The following is a 23,124-nucleotide window of genomic DNA, read 5'->3' on the forward strand; positions in this document are numbered from 1 at the left end:
TCCACAAAGAGATTGATAAAATGATTGAGGATAACAAACATTGTCAAGCCTGCGCACTTCCTGTTTATAATGGTGGTATTTTCAGTTGCATGGAATGTGAGTTCGTTCTCCATAAAGTATGTGCAAATCTTCCACTGAAAAAAGACAACATGTAATGCATCCTCATCCCCTCTTCTTAAAAGTGGGACGTGTGTTCCTTTGTTCAGCTTGTAAACGTTCAAGCAATAGTTTCAGGTACATCTGTAAAACCGTCTCTTGTTATTTCCAATTAGACGTAAATTGTGCAGCCGTATCTGAGCCACTCAATCATATTGCCATTCACATCTTTTGTTTCTACCATCTAATTTCCAATCTACAATAATCTGTTCGATTTGCAAAAAATACACACAATCCCGTTTTGACTGTGGAGAATGTGACTTTGTTTTGTGCTTTTCCTGCGCTACTCTGCCAGTGAAATTTAGGTACAAGCATGACGAACATCTTCTCACTCTTTCGTATGACCAAGATGCGAAGGGTAAGCACTGGTGTGATGTATGTGAACAAGAATTATATCTCAAGAATGGAATTTATATGTGCGGCGAATGCGACATCGCACTTCATATTGAATGCTTACTTGGGATGGAGATGTATATGTTACCTGGCAAAGAGATTACTATATATGGTGGAGAAGAAATTGATATTCTTCCCAATAATCGTCTCACACGTTATGTATGCAGGCAATGTGATAAACGTTGTCCAAACAGTATAGTATACAAAAGATCTGACGATGCAATTTGTTGTTCTATGGAATGTGTACGTCAAAACAGTTATTACTTACGTATGAATCTACTTCGTCTAAAACAAAAAAAAAGAGTGTTAATCCAAGTGAAATATATGTTACTACAGGCATTAGCTGTTATTAGTTATCACTAGGAGTCTGCTTAATCATAGTGAAGGTTTACAACAAAATATTATTACAATCTTTTTCGTTGAGAGTGATTGTTGAAAACTATGATATGGTGGAGGAATAGAAATGAATAAGAAGAAAATTACTGGTTGCTAAAAGTTCAGATAAAATGCATCTTAGTATACCCATGTCTACATCTAGCATGGCATTGCCACATGTACAAAAATCAACTTTGAAGCCAGTTATAACGATTGAGGTAAACATAAGTGGCGTATAATTATGCATACCTGAGTTAGCTGTCTGCTTTCATGATTTCGGCGCAAAAGTGTGATATTAGCTGGATGTCTACACATTGAAATACAAATACAAGAGCGGTTTTGTTGATGTAAGCTTAAAATAGCTTGACGAGCAAACTTAGTATATTTAGGAGATATCTAAATATACATATCTAGAGATTTAGGAGGAATATAAAATATGTAATATTTCCTAAAGGTTGTTAAGCTAAATATTTACTTGTTCTCTATATAAACGCTAATGTTGAGTTGTGACATTAGACGTGAGAGAATTGGGATTTGAGAGTTTGAGAGCTTAAGTTTTTGAGTGATTTTTCTTAAGCAAATAAAGAGAGTTAATTATACTTTGTTTTTTTTTAAATTCTTAAACTTTGATTCAATATTTGGTATCAGAGCAAGTATTGAATCAAACACGTTAACTGTCTTGGATGATATTGTTCTTGCCAAGCCAAAAGAAGGTAGCTCTTCTAGTATCCAATGTCCGATGTTGAATGCTGTAAATTACACAGTATGGGCGATGCGTATGACTGTACTGCTCAAAGTGAACCAAGTTTGGGAGTCTATCGAACCTGGATCCAACAATGGAGATCAAAACGACCTGGCCAGAGCCCTTCTGTTCCAATCGATACCAGAAGCCTTGATCTTGCAGGTCGGAAACTTGAATACCTCTAAGTCTGTTTGGGAGGCTATCAAGGCACGACACGTTGGAGCTGAACGGGTGAGAGAAGCGAGGTTACAAACCTTGATGGCAGAATTCGACAGAATGAAGATGAAAGATAGCGATACCATTGATGACTTCATAGGTCGACTCTTGGAACAATCCACGAAATCTGCAACTCTAGGAGAAAACATTGAGGAGCCAAAGCTTGTTAAGAAGTTTCTCAACAGCTTACCACGGAGGAGGTATATCCATATTATTGCATCGCTTGAGCAGGTTCTTGACCTAAATACAACGAGTTTTGAAGACATCATCGGAAGGCTCAAAACCTATGAGGAGAGAACTCGTGAGGAGGAAGAAGATCAAGCCAGTGATCAAGGCAAACTCATGTATGCCAATATGGATACACAGTCTTATCAAGGAAACTACGGACACGGATGTGGAAGAGAACAAGGCGGTCGGTTTTATGGTCGTGGAAGGGGACGCGGACGGTTTGGTAACCCACAGTTCGGAGGATACAAACAAGAACGAGATAAGTCGAAGATTGTATGTTATCGGTGCGATACGTCAGGTCATTACGCTTCCGATTGTCCTGACAGGTTGTTTAAGTTGCAAGAAACCCAAGAAGCTGAGGGTGATGACACACAAAAGCATGAAGAATTGATGATGCATGAGGTGGTGTATCTCAATGAGAAGAAAGTGAAGCCAAGCGAGTTTGACACACAGTCTGAAAACATATGGTACTTGGACAATGGGGCTAGCAATCACATGTCAGGCAACCACAAGTATTTTTCAAGGTTAGATGATACGGTCACAGGAAAGGTCCGGTTCGGGGATGACTCACACATCGACATCAAAGGCAAAGGTTCTATACTGTTTGTAACAAAAGATGGAGAGAAGAAGGTGTTAGCTAATGTGTACTTCATACCATGACTAAAGAGTAACATAATCAGTCTTGGGCAAGCTACGGAGTCCGGATGCAACGTGAGGATGAGAGGAGACTACTTGTTTGCATGATCATGATGGCAGACTATTGGTCAAAGCAATTAGATCAATAAACAGACTCTATAAGGTGGTTATGGACGTAGAACCAACTCAGTGTCTACAAGCTAGAGCGATGAGTGAATCAACTAAATGGCATGCAAGATTGGGACACATTGGCACTTAAACGATGACAGCAATGGTGAAAAAGGAATTGGTCGTAGGAATGCCGTGTATCTCGGTTGAGAAGGAAACGTGTGGTTCATGTTTGCTTGGAAAAGAAGTCAGGAAGGTATTTCCCCAAGCAACGACGTTTCATGCCACACGGAGACTTGAGCTTGTACACGGAGACCTCTGTGGACCGATAACACCCTCTACATTGGCAAGAAACAGATATGTATTCGTGTTGATCGACGACTATTCTCGTTACATGTGGACTGTGCTGTTAAAAGACAAAAGTGAAGCCTTTGACAAATTTAAGAAGTTCAAACTGCAAGTTGAAAAAGAAACAGGTGATGCGATCAAGACATTTCGGACTGATAGGGGTGGAGAATTCACATCACATGAATTCAATTTGTTTTGTGAAGATACTGACATTGAGAGGCATCTGACTGCACCGTACTCTCCTCAGCAGAATGGAGTGGTAGAGAGGAGGAATAAGACATTAATGGAGATGAAGAGGAGCATGTTAAAGCATATGGATGTACCAAATTACTTGTGGGGCGAGGCTGTAAGACATGCTACATATCTTCTGAACAGAGTTGCTACAAGGGTATTGATCGAGAAAACGCCATATGAAGTTTTCAAGGGAAGGAGACCAAACATCGAACATCTTCGTGTCTTTGGTTGTATTGGGTTTGCAAAAACAGAGACACCATTTCTCAAAAAGCTGGACGATCGATCATGGCCTTTAGTACATCTTGGCACGGAACCTGGGTCGAAGGCATATCGGTTGTTAAATCCGACCACTCGAAAAATTGTAGTCAGTAGGGATGTGGTCTTTGATGAATCAAGAGGCTGGGAATGGAGTCGTGTAGTGAGTGAAGGATCCGAAAAACCAGGAACATTAAGGGTCGAGTTTGGAGAGTTTGGAAACAATGGGCTTCAAAGAGATGAAGCTACTGTCGAAAAGGGAAATTCAGAAGTAGAACCCGACTCGGAGGAGAAAGACGAGAGTGATATAGATGGTGATGAAACCGGAGATCGTGTTCCTAGACTCGAAACAGAGGATAACACTATGCAAGAACAGAGTCAGCCGCTGATGCTGAGAAGATCACAGCGACAGATCGTGAAACCGAAATATCTTGATGATTATGTCTTGATGGCTGAATTTGAGAGTGAACATCTGTGGCAAATAGTGGATGAAGAGCCGTGGGATTATAATGAATCCAAGCAGCTCAAAGCATGGAGAGATGCATGTGAGGATGAAATTGGATCGATCGAGAAGAACAACACATGGGATTTAGTTGATCTTCCTTTAGGGGTTAAGCCAAATTGATTAAAGTGGGTGTTTAAGTTGAAGAGAAACTCTGATGGAAGCATCAACAAACACAAAGATAGGCTGGTGGCTAAAGGTTATGTGCAGAGACATGGTGTTGACTTCGACAAGGTGTTTGCACCGGTAGCAAGAATTGAGACGGTTCGCCTCATCATCGCACTGGCAGCATCTCACGGATGGGAGGTTCATCATCTCGACATCAAAACCGCATTTCTTCACGGTGAGTTAAAGGAAGTGGTATACGTAACTCAGCCGGAAGGGTTTATAGTTGAGGGAGGTGAGGATAAAGTGTATAAGTTGAACAAAGCGCTTTACGGGTTAAGACAAGCACCCAGGGCTTGGAATCATAAACTCAACGAAATCCTTAAGGAGCTCAAGTTCGTCAGATGCTTGAAGGAACCGTCACTATATCATAAAAAGGAACAAGGTCATCTCCTTCTCGTTGCTGTTTATGTGGATGACCTCTTGGTCACAGGCTCAAGTTTAAGTATGATACTTGAGTTCAAAAAAGGAATAGCCTCAAAATTCGAAATGAGTGACTTGGGAAAGTTAACTTATTATCTCGGAATCAAAGTTGTTCAGTTTAAAGGTGGTATTATGCTAAAACAAGAAAAATATGCAGAGAAGATTCTTGAGGAAGTGATACTAAGATTTTTGTGTGTCTTATCCTAGCAGGTTCAATTAACCTTAAGTGTTGTAGTATTTAAGGTGTCAATCCAAATGGGATGTTGCTAGCAATCAAGATGCAATCAAGGAATCACAAGTCAAGCCAATTCAAAAAGAGTGTTCTTTCTAACAATCCTAGAATGACAAAAATGCGAACGGAAATGTGTTCTGGAACTAGAAACGAGAATGCAAGACAAGAAATGAAAATTAATAAAAACAGAAACGAGTCTAAACATGAACTAAAAAGCAAGAAGCGAAACAATCTCAGGAATATAATATCAATCAAAAGGATAAAAGTCCTAAGGATGGGAGTAATTGATTTCGGTGGAGTATCCTAGTCTGCAGAGTGTTTAACATGCCACAAGCAATCTATCCCTAAACAATGAACATCACAACTTAGCTAATCCAATCTCTTGGTAAAAGCTACTCAGACTCAATCACTTCCATACCTAGCTCTCGCTAGAGAAACGTGGTCGAGCAGGCGTGACAAACAAGTTCATTCACGTCAACAAACATCCTAGACAACTAATCTCTTAGGCTAGGAACGTAAGTCTCTGGCACTAGTTGGTCAGACATTTCATCGAACACCTTTTGGGTGTGGAAATGTCTCGAACCTAGTTCCAATTGATCAGAGAGAAACTAGTAATTCTAACTCTAGTCCAGAAGGGAATCATACAAATCAAGCTTAAACACCCTACATCCTAAGATCCTCCACCTAATCTATCCCATCCTCAAGAACTAACGCACTACTCAGATCTAGAAACCATCATCAACAATACAAACTCAGAAAACATTAAAACAAGCATTCTTAGATAGGTAAAAATAAGATAAACAAGTTTGTAGAAGAAATCAAATGCAAATACTCAATGTATCAATAGATATCTGAATACAAAGTCTGAGAACGGTTCTTGGTGGCTAGGGAAACCTTACAAAATAAAAACGAGATAAAAAACTAAGATGTTGTCGCAGAGACTTAACAAAACGTATTTATAGTAAAGACATAAAATCCCTAAAACTTAAAACGACAAGATGAAGACTCGGTTTGAGAATCTCCTGAAGCGTGTAAGATGGAACGTCTTCCTGACATGTGCGAACGAGTAGTGGCTCGAGTGAGTGATGGCGTTGGCTCAAACGGTAGTCGACGACGGAGTGATGGCGCAACTCGAGCGGATGTGTGATGACGGAATGATGGCACGACCCGAGCGGATGTGTGATGACGGAATGATGGCGCGACCCGAGCGGATGTGTGATGACGGAATGATGGCGCGACTCGAGACAGCCTGGCTCCAAAGTCTCCTAAATACCTGAAATACTCCAGAATGCACGAGGTATGCGAAGATAATGCAAGAACTACCTAAATATGAAAAGTGTACAAAAGAGAGTAGAAATTCATGCAAAACAATTAGTTATCCTAACTAGATGCGTGACAAAAACATGCTTAGCAGAGACAAAATATAGACATATCAACTCCCCCAAACTTATTCTTTGCTTGCCCTCAAGCAAACGATCAAGAACAAGGTATGGAGAAGAGGTGTGAAGATGGGGTCTCAGAACCTAAAACATGCTGAATAGAGTAGTTAGAATCAAGGTCCTTGTTTTTAGTTCTATGATGCGTGGTGAAGGAATTTCATTCGTTTGATCTACACATGCAATCCTATCAATCATCCCCTTTAACATTTATTAACAAAGAACCATGAATCAAGCTATGCAGTGTCATTGAACTCATTTGGCTAGGGTGAAAGGTTAGAGACAAATGTGGTCTCTTTCTCAAGTGGTTCCATCGATACATAACAAGGTTCTCTCATGAAAAGAGTTGAGCTTAAGAGAAGGCTAAAGGTTGAAACCAACTGATGCATACAAGAGCAGCGCCCTGTCTACCCAAAGAACATTCCAAACCGAAGTTGGACCTATCTCTACCCTTCATCAGAAACTTCATCTCAAACCCATTCTTTCATTCTTTAGATTTGGTCTTAGGAAGAGTTCACTTCTTATCGCTCTAGCGGATTGGGAAAACTCTAATATCACTATGGTTCATTCTCTTTTCTTCTGAAAACTCTAGACATCTTAAGCATTTTTACTTTCTTTTCTTTGTCTAATTTTTTTTTTAATTTCATGCCCAGAACCAATTATTCTTTTTACTTTGCTCACCCCAAATCCTTTACTAGACGTGTAAACCTTGAAAACACATCCCTTTCCTTAAGACTTTCTACCCTTTACTTTTCTGCACAAATCCAAACCCAATACCCAATGTCAAGTTCTCACCTAGTCTTACTAGTCCGGATAACGCGAACTAGAGCTACACAGGATCCTACTCTTGTCGGTTAGAACCTAACACTTTCTAACAAGCTCAACTCGGAAAAGACCTGACACTCAAGACTACAATTGGCTTGAAAGAACGGTTGGTTAAGGGTGCGGGAAACTGTTCCAAAGATGGGAATCAGCTACTTGGATTGACAAGGGTGGTAAAAATGTGAAAGACAATCCAAGTATGTATATGGTATCCATGAGTTCAACTTCAATGCATAACAAGATAATTGCAAGTCAGGATTAGGTTCAGATAGATAGGGAATGACGTCAATTCAGAACATGCTTCAATCTTACATTTTCAAATTCAATCAACATGCATCAAAGAACTAATAACAAGGGCCTTGATCCTATCCTATTGAATTCAGCATGCTACCAAGGTTACAATCATCATCAACCCCTATGCTAAATGCAACAACCCTATATGAATGACACTAGACTCAATCCTAATATGCAAGTGCAAGCTACATGAAAACTCTGTTTTTGTGGAAATTTTCAAACTTTTTCAAATTTTTTTTGGTTTTTCTATGCAAATAGATGAATACTATCTCAAACATGATATAATGCAAAAATTTGAAATAAGAATCACAGAAAACATCATCAGATACATCATCTCAAACCCTCCCCCAAACTTAAATTACACAGTCTCCTGTGTAAGAAAATTTTGCAGGAGAATTTAAGAATCGCAACAGAAACAATTCACAAATGAAATGGTATATACAAGGGAAGGTAGGAGTACCTCAGTAGTAGAAGAAGGAGTCGGAGCTCGCCCAAGGAGTTGGTGCGTGGTACTGGCTCTGTCCTTCACCGTGTTCGGGATCCGCAGGAGTGGTCCCACCGGGTTGGTCGACTTGTTGCTCAACCGACTTGTTGCTCAACCACCGGGTTGGTCGACTCGGCTGCTCGTCGCACTGCATGTCGTCGACTTTGGATTCGCCATGGTCCGAGACTACTACTACCACATCCGTAGGCTGATAATCACCTTGCTGCCCAACTTGTTGCTCAACCTCTTGCTCAGCATGAGCTGCAGAACGACGCGCTGATCGACGACTTGAGGAGGCTCCTGAACCACGCGAACCTTGACCCCTTCTCTCCCTAGATTCATGTGACGAATGGCGTGAAGGGACGGGTGTAGGCTGACGCTGCCGTGGCACATATGAAGATTGACGCGCTGGAGAGGGATTCAGGGAAGGTGTTCGCGCTAGGTTCGCGGAAGGGCGTCCTTACATTGGTCTGTTATCCTCGGGGACAAACCTGGGGACGGCGGTTGTGGAAGTCGAGCAGCTAAACAAACGCACGAGGTTCTTGACAGTCTTGGAAAGGCTGCTAAGCGCCTTGTCTCTGGCTTTCTCCCATTGTTGAAGCTTGTTGAGGTGGTCATGAGCTGCTTTGACCCCTCTGCTCATTCTCGGTTTGGTGTACTCTTCAAAGTAGAATTGCTCAGGGCAGTACTCAACTGCGTCTTCTTCCATCGGATCTTCTCCTGGTTCTGCGACGTCGACATGTTGCTCTCCGACATCAGAGTGGTATAATGCATCCGCAGGGGGAATGAACTCGACATGCTCACCCCTCAAGATTGCAGTCAGGTCGACGCAAGGGAGGAGTAATCTCGAGGGTCCGACCGCAGGATGCACAAACTTGTATAGCAATCGTCCATTCCTCAAACCCGAGTCCAAAGTGCGTGGCTGCCGCAAGTTGTTTATGTCTATCCAGCGTGGTGGGTACGGCTCGGATTGTAGAGCAACGCCTGCAGCCTCAAGAAACCAAGTCACTATACCTCCCATACACATTACTCCTGGAGTGCGGTTGCTGGTGAGTCTCAAGACCCAAGTCTTGTATGACATGATGTAGTTGAGAAGGTAGAGCGAGACGGAGGTGTTGGACATATCGCCTTGCAGCGCAGTACAATCCATGGAAGTGAACGAGAGTCCTTTAAGTGCCAGATCGATCATCTCAAGCTCGCCATAAGTAATATATCCCTTAATCTCCTTGGCATAAAAGGCATTTGCGACCGCTTTCTGGAAGTAACGCAACACCGGGCTTCTCAGTTTTGTCGCCTTTGTTTTTGATGTAGTAAATGTTGGCGTGCTTCCGATCGTTGTCCAGAGAGCAGATATCTCATTCCTGTCAAACTGCAGCATGGTGCCTGTTCTGCTGGGAAAACAAAATATCTCTTCGATGGCTCGGAATGTAAGATTGCAGAACTGGCCATGAACGCGAAAGGTAATGTAGCCCAATCCTCCATCAGACATCATGCCTGGCTCATCCGCGTACCAGTGCATCTCCAAGGTAGAAAGAAACTGAATTGTCTCCTCTCTGTATCCACTCTTGGGGGTGTTCATAATTCTCTCCAGATGACATCGCCGAAACAAGTACTGAACATCCTCGCCAATCCCTAGTAGCTCCATCGTCTCAGGATGTGGATATCTTGTTCCACTGAACTCGCACTTTTGGAACAGCTCGTAGTACTCTTTGGGAGTCAGCTTTGTCTCATATTGTCGTCGTCGTACAGATTTCCTTGGCTCTTGTGCTGGACGCGACGCAGGTTTTTCCTGTTCGTAGTCACTGCCTTCGTCTCTGGAGAGGGAAACTCTGGCCGGTCTCTTCTCGCGACTCTTGCTCTTGGAGAGCGGTTTGTCTGGTCTGCTCGAACTCGCTGGTTGTTCTGAACCCCCAACAACCTCGTCAACCATGTTTCTCATTTTCATGAAACGCTTCGCCATGGATTCTGGGGATGAACGTTCTCCAGCAACACAACCATATGCCTCTCTCATCTCGTGTATAAGCTCAGTACTTTTTCTGTTTCTCTGAAACATGTAAACTCAAAATTAAACGTTAATACGTTAGTGAGAAAATAATAAGTGCAAAGAGAGAGTGAACTGATAACGTAGTAAATCAAGTTGTGTCGTCGGCGTGACTTAGTGTTTCACTTGGAAGTCGGATATGGATCGATTGGTGAGTTCACCGTGTGGATCGAGTGGAGAAAGGGTCGACTCGAGCGGAGGCACAACGTCGGCGGGGGTCGAGTCGTGATTCTGACGGTGACTCGAGCGGAGTCGGATTCGATGTATCGAGTGGATCGAGCGGTGGCGACGGAGCGAGAAAACCTATCAAGTGAAATAGTGATGGCGCAACTCGAGGGAGAATTTGACGGCGACTCGAGCGGACGTGAGTTGAGCTGTGATGGTACGACTCGATCGAGATTTTGACGGCGAGGGTCAAGTGAAGAGCGTGGGACTCGAACGAGGTGAGTCCGGAGAGGGTCGAGTGGAGGACGACGGCTCGAGTGTACTTTGATGGTAGCTCGAGCGGGGAATAGAGTGAGCTCAAAATGTTGGCTCGAGTGATGCAGCTTCACCGCTTGGGTCATTGGTTGGGGCGGCGAGGGTTGGCGGTGGTTGAAGCGCAGTTCCCTTGCTTTTCGTGAGGATGTCTTGAAAATTAAACAAAGAGAGAGGGTGAGGTGTGAGAGAATTGTGTTTGGTTGGTGGGAGTAAAGAGTGAGGAGAGTTTTGATTAAATAATGAGGATGGTAAAGATGTTGTGCAAGTGGGAGAAGAAAGAGAGAGTGCAAGTGGAGAGGAAAAGAGAGTGGTGGTGGGATGATGTGAGAGGATGAGACATAAAGGTTGTTTGTCTAGTGGGGGGGGAACAAAGGGTGAGAGGAGGTGAAATGATGGGCACATGGGTGAGAGGAGAAGATTGATAAAACCAATAATTAAGACTCCTTCTCCATATTGTCTTCTGTTCCCTCATTAAACCAACAGTCTCTCCTTGAACTGCTTCTCCTTTATATATTTTTTATCCCCAATCTCTTCTGTAGAACTCATTATACTCGACTTCACTCTAAATTCACTCTTTTAACCGCATTTTTTTATTGTTGCTTAGACTCCCTTCTGTAGATTCCTGAACTCAAGAAAACCAAAAACAAAAATTAAAAACACAAGAGTCCTAAAAAAAAAAAATATTTACAGTGATACCTTTGGGACTTCCTCCCAAGTGAGCTTGTTTAAAGTCACTAGCTTGACTTTTCAGCTTTTTAGGCTTTTGGGGGTTCATAGAGGGGAACTGAAAACCCCTCTGGTCGGACTTGGTCAGCTAAATATTTCTTGACTCTCTGACCATTTACAGTGAATTCACTACCATCTTTGTTCAGGAGAGTGATGGCTCCGAATGGCAGAACTTCCTTGACATCAAAAGGTCCAGACCACCTAGACTTAAGCTTTCCAGGAAATAACTTAAGTTTGGAGTTGAAGAGCAAAACCTTATCCCCAGTCTTAAGCTCCTTGACAACGATTTTCTTGTCATGAAAATTCTTGGTCCTTTCTTTGTAGATCTTTGAGCTCTCATAGGCGTCAAGTCTGATTTCTTCCAACTCATGTAGATCAAGAGTCCTCTTAGCATGAGCTGCGTCAATATCCAAGTTCATCAACTTGATAGCCCAAAGTGCCTTATACTCAACCTCTACAGGGAGATGACATGCTTTACCATAGATCAACTGAAAAGGTGTTCTGCCTATTGGCGTCTTGAATGTTGTTCTGTATGCCCAGAGAGTCTCGTCCAGCTTCACAGACCAATCTTTCTTCGAAACCCCAACAATTCTTGACAAGATACCTTTAATCTGCTTATTTGAGACTTCTACCTGTCCGCTGGTCTGAGGGTGGTACGCAGTAGACACCTTGTGCTTCAACCCATATTTTCGCAGCATACTCTCAAACACCTTGTTGACAAAATGAGTACCACCATTGCTGATCACTGCTCTGGGTATCATGTATCTTGGAAAGATTATGCTTTTGAACAGCTTCAGAACAACCTTGTGATCATTGGTAGGACTGGCAATGGCTTCGACCCACTTAGAAACATAATCAACTGCCACCAAAATATAGACATTGCCATTCGATGGCTGGTTGAAAGGACCCATGAAGTCGATACCCCAAACATCAAATATCTCAACTTCTAAGATCGGGTTCTGGGGCATCTCGTTCCTCCTCGTGATGTTGCCCATCCTCTGGCAAGCATCACACTTGGTGATGAAACTGTGAGCGTCCTTGAACAAGGTTGGCCACAAGAGACCTGCTTGGAGAACCTTCTGAGCTGTCTTGAATGTGGCGAAGTGACCTCCATAGATGGAGCCGTGACAGTGCTCAAGCACTCCCTGTACTTCCCCTTCTGCTATGCATCTTCTGAACAGACCGTCAGAACCTCTCTTGTACAGATAGGGTTCATCCCAGAAGTAGTGGTTGACTTCTCTGAAAAACTTCTTCTTCCTGTAGGGATCCATGTCATAAGGAACTTCTCCACAGACCTTGTAATTCACGAAATCAGCATACCATGGCGCAGTATCCGAGGTGATCGCCATACAGTTGATTTTTAGGTTCTCAACCCCGGCGTCATGCATCTGCTCACAAACCTGGGCGACCAGAAGTTGTTCCTCAGGCATTGAGTCATCTATTGGAACAGTATCTTTGATCCTCATCCTTGACAAGTGGTCCGCAGCTCCATTTTCTATTCCTTTCTTGTCAACTATCTCCATGTCAAACTCCTGGAGAAGCAGGATCCATCTCAACAGTCTCGGTTTGGTATCCTTCTTCGAGTAGATATGTCTCAGAGCGGCATGATCGGTATACACAATGACCTTCGAACCCACAAGATAACTCCTGAATTTCTCGAATGCAAACACAACTGCCAGGAGTTCCTTCTCTGTGGTAGCATACCTTCCCTGGGTCTTGTCCAAGGTGCGACTCGCGTAGTAGATGACATGAAGCTTCTTGTCAATATGCTGTCCCAGAACTGCTCCAACTGTGAAGTCTGAAGCATCACACATGATTTCAAAAGGATGATCCCAATTCGGAGCTTGCACTATAGGTGCTGATACCAAGGCTTCTTTGATCTTGCTGAAGGCTTCCAAACATGCTGCATCAAATTCGAACTCAACCTCCTTGCACAGCAACCTTGTCAAAGGTCTTGCAATTTTTGAGAAGTCCTTGATGAATCTCTTGTAAAACCCAGAATGTCCCAGAAAACTCCTGATGTCCTTCACTGTCTTAGGCGGTTGAAGCTGAACAGTGACCTCAATCTTAGCTTTGTCAACCTCAATCCCTTTCTCAGAAATTTTGTGTCCCAGAACGATCCCTTCTTCAACCATGAAATGGCACTTCTCCCAGTTCAGCACCAGGTTCGTCTCCTCACATCGCGTCAATACCCTGCACAGATTCAACAAACAGGAGGAGAAAGTGGAACCGTATACAGAGAAGTCGTCCATAAACACTTCCATTGACTCCTCAATTAAATCCGAGAAAATTGAAGTCATACACCTCTGAAAGGTGGCAGGAGCATTGCACAAACCAAATGACATGCGTCTGTAGGCGAAAGTGCCATAAGGACAAGTAAATGTTGTCTTTTCCTTGTCATTTGGGTGGATAGGGATTTGGAAGAATCCACTATACCCATCAAGGAAACAATAATAGGGATGACTAGCTAGTCTTTCCAACATTTGATCAATGAAAGGAAGAGGGAAATGATCTTTCCTAGATACAGCATTCAACTTCCTATAATCAATGCACATCCTATGTCCTGTGATGGTCCTAGTTGGGATTAGCTCATTCTTATCATTTTTGATGACAGTAATTCCTCCCTTTTTAGGTACACAGTGTACTGGAGATACCCAAGTACTATCAGAGATAGGATAGATAACTCCAGCATCAAGTAGTTTTAGGATTTCTTTCTTAACTACCTCTTTCAGATTAGGATTCAATCTTCTTTGTGGTTCAATACTAGCATATGATTCATTTTCAAGATTGATCCTATGGGTGCAAAGACTAGGTGAAATTCCCTTGATATCACCTAAAGAATAACCAATAGCCTTTCTATACTTTTTTAGCTCAGTTACTAGCATCCCCAATTCATCATCACTCAACCTAGCATTCACTATAACAGGATAAGTTGAATTGGTTCCCAGAAAGACGTACCTGAGCCCGGAAGGAAGAGTCTTGAGTTCTACCTTTGGAGCTTTCAGTTCCGACCAGTCGTCAGCACGGGAGTCTTGAATGATTGCGGTCGAGTGAGAGGGGTGCGACTCGATCGAACGGGACAATGGTGTCTCGAGTCGGGTCTTGATGTTGGTCAAACGGTAGATATCACGTTCTGAACTCTCTGTCTCAACTGCACATACCTCCTCTGCGTCAGATATCTGCTCGAATTCGTCTGATCCATCCGTTTCTTTGTGGGAATCTAGCAGATTCTCGTAACAAGTGGTCTCCCCATGCAGAAACCCTTCTTCTCCATCCTTGGTTAGAGCGGTTTTGAGATGATCTTCTTCAGCTAGTTCCTCCAACAACTAGTCAGCCAATTTATCCATCTCTTCAATGTAGAAGACTTGTCCTCCTATCGTTGGCTTCTTCAAGGTATCCTTGATGTCAAACTTCATAGTGAAGTCGTCGCCCAGATTGAGGTCAATCTTGCCATTTCTGACATCAATGATGGCTCCAGCAGTCGCTAGGAAGGGTCTTCCTAAAATCAAAGGATCTTTAGGTTCTTCATCCATCTCCAGAACCACGAAGTCGGTTGGTACTTCCACGTCTCTTATCCTGACAGGTAAGTCCTCTAAGATACCATGTGGAAGTCTCACTGATCTATCTGCCAGGATGAGGGAAATGTCGCATCCCTTAAACCTTGTGAAACCCAACCTCTTAGCCACAGAGAATGGCATCAGATTCACTGAAGCGCCAAGACCACATAAGCACCTCTCAAAAGACATAGGTCCAATGGAGCAGGGTAGAGTGAATGATCCAGGATCTTTGAGCTTCTTGGGTACAACCTTCTTCTGGATGATTGCACTGCACTCAAGACTTAGTACAACCATGCCCTGAACTTCTTTTGATCTCTCCATCACTAAGTCCTTGAGGAATTTCTGGTAGTGAGGAACAAGTGCGAATGCATCCAGCAATGGCATCCTCAACTCAATCTCCTTAACTTGTTTTTCGAACAAGGCTTTGTATTTCTCAGTAAGCTGCTTCTTGAACCTCACTGGAAATGGTAGAGGAGGCTTGTACGGTGGAGGGATGAACCTCGCAGGTCTGTCTTCAGAAACAACAGGCTCCTTAACTGCTTCATGTTCGGACGGCGTCACTGGTTCAACCGGGTCTTTGACTGCTTCGTCTGGGTTCTCCGTCTGAGCGTCATCCTGACCAAAATCCTCCCCAGCTAATTCCTCACTGTCCTCAGTGACGTCTGGAACTCCTTGCCTTGGAGGCAACGTTTTCCCACTTCTCAGTGTGATGGCATTGGCGAACTCCTTGGGGTTCTGAACAGCTTTACCTGGGAATTGGCCAGGCTTTGGGACAGAAGTAGAAGCCGATTGGCCCTCCATGTACCTTATCTTCGAATTTAGAGTTTCGAATTTGACGTTTAGATCATTGTAGGAACATTCCATCCTCTGACTAAGGTCAGCGAACTTCTTTGCAGTATCCATGGAACCGCTAGCTTGGCCCTGAAGAATTTGTTGCATCATCTGCTTCATTTCTTGATCTGGGGTTGGTGTAGGCTGAACTGGTTGAGGGCGGAATCCTGGCGGCGGTCCTGAGGGAGCTTGGTAACCCTGCTGGAACTGTTGTTTTGGAACGAATCCCGGATTATAAGGCACAAAAGGTTTTTGTTGCCCTTGCTGTTGTTGTTGCGGCGGGTACACCTGATCTTGTGGATTAGCAACATTGGTACTTCGGTAAGACAAATTGGGGTTCGTCTTGTAGGGGTTGTAACCTTTGTTGTATCCACCCTGATTCTGAACATAGCTGATATCTTCACTCTGCTCACCCTCCCCGTCTGGAACTTGGAAAGGGTCGTCCTCAGAGACAAAGTGGATGCTCCTCTGCTGGCTCAGCAAGATACGGTCAAGCTTCTCGTTGACATTCTTGAGGTCCTTCTTGTACTTCTCTTCAGACCCAGCGTCGACACGAAATGTGCGGTCATAATCCTCGTTGTAGTTGCCGTCGGACTGAGCGAGATTCTCCACCAGTTGCCAACCTTCATCTACGTCCTTGTTTAGGAAGTTACCGTTAGAAGCGGTGTCAAGCAGCATACGTATTTTGGGAAGGACACCACGGTAGAGAGTACTCAGTAATGACTCGTTGCTGAAACCATGGTGTGGGCACTGGCTGTGGTAACCCTTGAAACGCTCCCATGCTTCACAGAATGATTCTGAGCTTTTCTGAGTGAAGCTGGAAATCTCATTCCTCAGATGTGCTGTTCTAGAGTTGGAGAAAAACTTGGCCAAGAATGCCTTCTTGCAACCATCCCAGGTGGTGATTGATCCCTTGGGAAGGTTTTTCTCCCATTGATGAGCCTTGTCTCCCAGGGAGAAAGGGAAGAGGCGCAACTTGTAACCGTCCTCACTCACGCCGTTGATCTTGGTGAGACTGCAAAGACGGTCGAACTCGTCCAAGTGGTCGAGTGGATCCTCCATAGGCAACCCGTGAAACTTTTTTCCTAGGATCATGGTGATCAGACCACTTTTGATCTCGAAGTTGTTGTTCTGCACGGCGGGAGGGACGATTCCAGCATGTTGAGTGTGAGTGTTCGGTGCATCCCCAGCACCAATGTTTCGCGGTCCCTGATGTGGTTCATGCTGTTGTTCCATAGTGACGTGTGTGGGATGATCAGTGGGTTGACGAGCTTGTCGTGGGCGTTGCAACTGATTGATTTTGTCGATAACAAGAACGAGATTCTGATGCCCTCTTGATCTGGTGTGCATGCAAGGTTGCAATCAACATGCTCCTAAGATGCAAAACAAACAAGCAGACAACCAAAACAAGTTAGTACTCAGATTGATTGTGTAACAGAACTTAATCTTGCAAAACTTGAAATCTTAAATGTAGCAAAAAGAATCCCAAATGGCAACGGCGCCAAATTGATACTAAGATTTTTGTGTGTCTTATCCTAGCAGGTTCAATTAACCTTAAGTGTTGTAGTATTTAAAGTGTCAATCCAAATGGGATGTTGCTAGCAATCAAGATGCAATCAAGGAATCACAAGTAAAGCCAATTCAAAAAGAGTGTTCTTTCTAACAATCCTAGAATGACAAAAATGCGAACGGAAATGTGTTCTGGAACTAGAAACGAGAATGCAAGACAAGAAATGAAATTAATAAAAACAGAAACGAGTCTAAACATGAACTAAAAAGCAAGAAGCGAAACAATCTCAGGAATATAATATCAATCAAAAGGATAAAAGTCCTAAGGATGGGAGTAATTGATGTCGGTGGAGTATCCTAGTCTACAGAGTGTTTAACATGCCACAAGCAATCTATCCCTAAACAATGAACATCACAACTTAGCTAATCCAATCTCTTGGTAAAAGCTACTCAGACTCAATCACTTCCATACCTAGCTCTCGCTAGAGAAATGTGGTCGAGCAGGCATGACAAACAAGTTCATTCACGTCAACAAACATCCTAGACAACTAATCTCTTAGGCTAGGAACGTAAGTCTCTGGCACTAGTTGGTCAGACATTTCATCGAACACCTTTAGGGTGTGGAAATGTCTCGAACCTAGTTCCAATTGATCAGAGAGAAACTAGTAATTCTAACTCTAGTCTAGAAGGGAATCATACAAATCAAGCTTAAACACCCTACATCCTAAGATCCTCCACCTAATCTATCCCATCCTCAAGAACTAACGCACTACTCAGATCTAGAAACCATCATCAACAATACAAACTCAGAAAACATTAAAACGAGCATTCTTAGATAGGTAAAAATAAGATAAACAAGTTTGTAGAAGAAATCAAATGCAAATACTCAATGTATCAAAAGATATCTGAATACAAAGTCTGAGAACGGTTCTTGGTGGCTAGGGAAACCTTACAAAATAAAAACGAGATAAAAAACTAAGATGTTGTCGCGGAGACTTAACAAAACGTATTTATAGTAAAGAGATAAAATCCCTAAAACTTAAAACGACAAGATGAAGACTCGGTTTGGGAATCTCCTGAAGCGTGTAAGATGGAACGTCTTCCTGACATGTGCGAACGAGTAGTGGCTCGAGTGAGTGATGGCGTTGGCTCAAACGGTAGTCGACGACGGAGTGATGGCGCGACTTGAGCGATGTGTGATGACGGAATGATGGCGCGACCCGAGCGGATGTGTGATGACGGAATGATGGCGCGACCCGAGCGGATGTGTGATGACGGAATGATGGTGCGACTCGAGACAGCCTGGCTCGAAAGTCTCCTAAATACCTGAAATACTCCAAAATGCACGAGGTATGCGAAGATAATGCAAGAACTACCTAAATATGAAAAGTGTACAAAAGAGAGTAGAAATTCATGCAAAACAATTAGTCATCCTAACTAGATGCGTGAAAAAAACATGCTTAGCAGAGACAAAATATAGACATATCAGGAAGCTGGAATGAGTAGTTGCAATTAAGTTCATATACCAATGGACTCGGGGTTGAAGCTGTCTAAAGCACCAAGAGAGGAGAGTATTGATGGAAAGGAATATAGAAGGAACATCGGGTGCTTAAGGTATTTCATACACGACCTGACCTATCTTATTCGGTTGGTGTATTAAGCAGGTATATGCAAGAGCCAAAGGTGTCACATGGAGCAGCATTGAAGCAAGTTCTTCGATACTTGCGTGGGACGCTCTCCTATGGTCTCATGTTTACTTGTGCGGATAAGACTGATCTGACTGGCTACAGTGACAGCAGTCACAATGTGGATGAGGATGATGGTAAGAGTACTACTGGTCACATTTTTTTTATCTTGGTGGATGTCCTATCACGTGGTGCATGCAGAAACAAGAGACGGTGGCATTATTTTCTTGTGAAGCAGAATTCATGGCAGCTACGGAGGCTGCAAAACAGGCGATTTGGCTACAAGACCTTCTTGGAGATTCCACTGGTACAACATGTGAAAGAGTCACTCTTCATGTAGAAAACAACTCTGCAATTGCACTTACTAAGAACCCGGTGTTCCACGGTCGGAGCAAACATATACACACGAGGTTTCATTTCATCCGTGAATGTGTCGAGAATGAGCAGATAGAGGTTGAGTATGTTCCCGGCAATGAACAAAAGGCCGATATCTTGACAAAGGCACTTGCAAGGATCAAATTCAAGGAAATGAGGAGTCTCATTGGAGTTCAAGATGTGAAGGAAAATGATTTCAAGCTTAAAGGAGGCAATGTTGATTTAAGCTTGAAATAGCTTGAAGAGCAAGCTTAGAATATTTAGGAGATATCTAAATATACATATCTAGAGATTTAGGAGGAATCTAAATTATGTAATATTTCCTAAAGGTTGTTAGGCTAAATATTTACTTGTTCCCTATATAAACGCTAATGTTGAGTTGTGACATTAGACGTGAGAGAATTGAGATTTGAGAGTTTGAGAGTTTAAGTTTTTGAGTGATTTTTCTTAAGCAAATAAAGAGAGTTATACTTTGTTTTTCTTAAATTCTTAAACCTTGATTCAATAGGTTTTATGATATACAGTGAAAAGGAAGGATGAGCAATATCATATGAAAGGGATAACAACAGGAAAATTTCTATATAAAAAACGTACGTACCTTGCTTTAAGAAGCAAAAGAATGGTGAAAACTTCAAGACTGTTGTAACCTCTATCAACGAAATCTCCCTGAGAAAATTAAAACACTATGTTTACATACTGATTTCTCTTAAGCGACTAAGCCCAAAGACAAGAGTCTATAGTCTATACCATAAATATGTAATTAGTCTCGGGAACATGACCTCCGGTCTGGAAAAGCTTCATAAGGTCATGAAACTGACCATGGATATCACCACAGACGGTGACAGGACTGTTGACAGGTTGTACATTTGAATCCTCAATAAGAATTTCTTTCACCTATAAATAATAGTCAAGACACATCTTGTGTGGTTACCACCAATCCATCTTAGCAAAGCATTTTCATGAAAAGAAGAAGAAGAAGGCAACACTCAAATGACTATTATCCTCAAATAACAAGTATTGCAAGAGCGTGTGACTTGTGCATCCGTTAAGTGTATTAAATTGGGCTATAGAAGAAGTAAAGTTATCCCTAAACCCCTAGAATTTAGAAGCGAATTTGCAAGTTGATTGAACTAAGTCAATAGAGAGAAAAAATAAAAAACCCCCTAAAATCCGTAAACTGAAGGAAACAACAGTAAGGTAAAAAGATACCAGATTCAAAGTGAAGTTCTTCTACAAAGCAAAGCTAAAGACTGAATCGGGAAAGCAAAGAATTGGGGTTTGTAGACGCATGAATCTTCGCAGAAGAGAAAGCAAGAACAACAAAAAGAAGATTATTTTTAAAAAAAAAATTTTGGCTTTCAATGTAGAGATAGTTTTTTAGCAAAAAAAAAAACATTTTTACGATGGTCTCCAGATTAATTGTTTGTGGGACATAATTTTACGAAAGGGATATGTGTGGGTTTAGTTTTCGACTTGGTCAATTGGTGATCTTAAGCTCAATAATTTCAAGTGTTTGGTTGTGGGTTTAGAAGGGTGTAAATGAGTACCAAAAGGTTGTTTGCTTTGCAGTGGCCAGTGGGTTTAAACTCTCTTTAATGACGAATGAGGTTGGAAGAATCGTTCATAACCGGAAATTTTGGTAAAACAAGAATGGAATATATATATGTTGTCTACGGTGCTAAATGTTTAGTGGACTGCTAGGAGAAAATAAATATTTGGAACTATTAAATAGTGGGACAAATTAAAAAAAAAAAAAAAAGATGAAATGTAGAGAGGGTATTCGAACTACCAACTCCGCGAAAGACAAATTTGAAATTATATCGGTCGAATAATTATTTATTATATTGAACTCATGGTCGTTTCTCATTGTCTATGATGAACTTGTATCTTGTGATGACGAAACTGTGGAAAAAATGGCTCAGAAATTTAAAGAAATTTTTTACGCAAATGGAAGCCGGATTTGGGAGATAGTGTTAATATATAATCTGCTTCTAAATAAAAGCTGAAGCAGTTGTTCACTTGTATTATTTTTACTTAGATAGATTCTTCATTCTTGGAATGTGATGATGACATTGATAAAGTCCATTAATCTTAGTGTATATCAAGAATCATGTAATTTTCTCACATGTAACTTATGCGGATGTATGTATGTGTAAATATTATTTGACAACGAAAGACTGAAATATATAGACGTTCATGTGTCCCTTGCATTTTGTAGAGGAGCTTTCACGACTTGCACTATCTGTTTTGGGAAAATTGAGGAGAGATAATATAAGCAATCAGTAGCAACTTAGCAAGTAACAAACCAAACGTTGTCGAGTTTTTCTAAGATACAACATCAAAATGAAGAGAGAAAACAAAACAAACTAAAAGAGCAAAAAAAGGCTGAAACATAAATAAAGAAAAACTAAATTGACGCTAAAGTGAACGGCTCCTGCATGATCAGATCCTCCATAATAAAACTCGTGTTGCTCGTCGTCTTGATATTGTAGTAGGTGGGATTCGTCTCTTCGACTGTGAGATCGTAGGTCGGCTGGAAATGCCGGGTGTCAACAATAATTTCCAGATCGCGCATATACGCAGCTCCGGTGGTGCTCAGAAGATACCCAGATCCCATCTGTATTGTCGTGTGCCGACTGGAGACGTAGAAAATGTAATCGGTAGATCTTTCTCATGTTTTTTAACTATATATGTAATTAGGTGGTAGCCCATGCGTTGCTTGGATTATTACATAATTGCTATTATATTTTGAAGAAGTAACATAAACTAACATGTTACTATCATTTTAGTTTTTTTACTCTATATATCAAAATATTTTACTTATATTTTGTTTATATTTTACATAGATTTTAATTTTTTTTTGTTAGTTTACTTTTTCATATTAAAAATATATGTAAAATATGAACTTGTCATATATTGGGCCATGAGCTTATGTATTTGTTAAACCGTCTTAGATTTGTTACTGTTTTAGCAATAAATCTAATATATTGCATTGATAATGATATGCATTTTAAATGTTTGACTTTTTGGGTTTTTATGGATTTTTATTATGTTTAAAAAATAAGTAGAACAATATATGGATTTAAATTACAACGTTTTAAAATATATGAATTTTAAATTATTTTAGTTTAATCTTTAAAGTAAAATGCTGGATTAATATCACTCATATACATTTTTAATATAAATCTATAAAAAAAATGAACAATAGTGTATTTGAATTTGATTTTTTTAATATATATTTGAAATTAACAAAAATAAATAATTAGAAAAATTTAATTTTAAAAATAACAAATGTCAAAAGGAAGAATAACAAGTGTATCAACTTAGAGTACGAGTTTAGAGAAAACCTTACTTAATTATGTAAGCCACATGTTAGTGCATGTATTGAATCTTATCACTTTTTATTCAGGTTGAATCTAAATGAAACAAACAAAAAAGCCAAACAATGAATCGAAACGGTGATACAACCTAAAAACTTAGAGCCAAACATTGAATCAAACAGCTTTCTCCTACAGAAGAGGAACTCATTAATTTACCTGTCAACTATTATATATACGAGGCAAGCAACAAGAATATAGAAGAAAAAAAACACACCATGCAAAGAAGGGAAAAGAAGAAACTAAACCTGAGAGAATAACGGAAAAATTATCAGAAACCGTCAAGATAACTAGAAGAAGCTCCAAGTGCAGGAGGAGACGAATCTAGTTCCAGAATTCGATTAGAGCAAAATTAAGAACCCTAAAATTTGAATGGACTCTCAGAGAGCATAATTGAGTAGAAAATTAATAATAATAACGAAGAGGCCTCTTTTATAGCTATTCTTTATTACTATAAAATAACTTTACTTTCCTTTTTTAATTTCTGACTTACA

The 23,124-nt window shown here is 41.3% G+C and overlaps 1 non-coding gene across 1 annotated transcript; it reads left to right on the forward strand.

Annotated features, from left to right (window-relative positions):
• The first annotated feature begins 16,417 nt into the window (after nucleotides 1–16,417).
• On the forward strand, nucleotides 16,418–16,523 carry LOC147923780 (small nucleolar RNA R71). The gene has a single exon (XR_015587867.1). It is a non-coding gene; the product is annotated as a small nucleolar RNA R71 (small nucleolar RNA).
• The last annotated feature ends 6,601 nt before the right edge of the window (nucleotides 16,524–23,124 follow it).

The sequence above is a fragment of the Camelina sativa genome, chromosome 17, assembly GCF_030686135.1.
Source record: "Camelina sativa cultivar CO46 ecotype springtype chromosome 17, ASM3068613v1".
In the NCBI taxonomy this organism is placed as follows: Eukaryota; Viridiplantae; Streptophyta; class Magnoliopsida; order Brassicales; family Brassicaceae; genus Camelina; species Camelina sativa.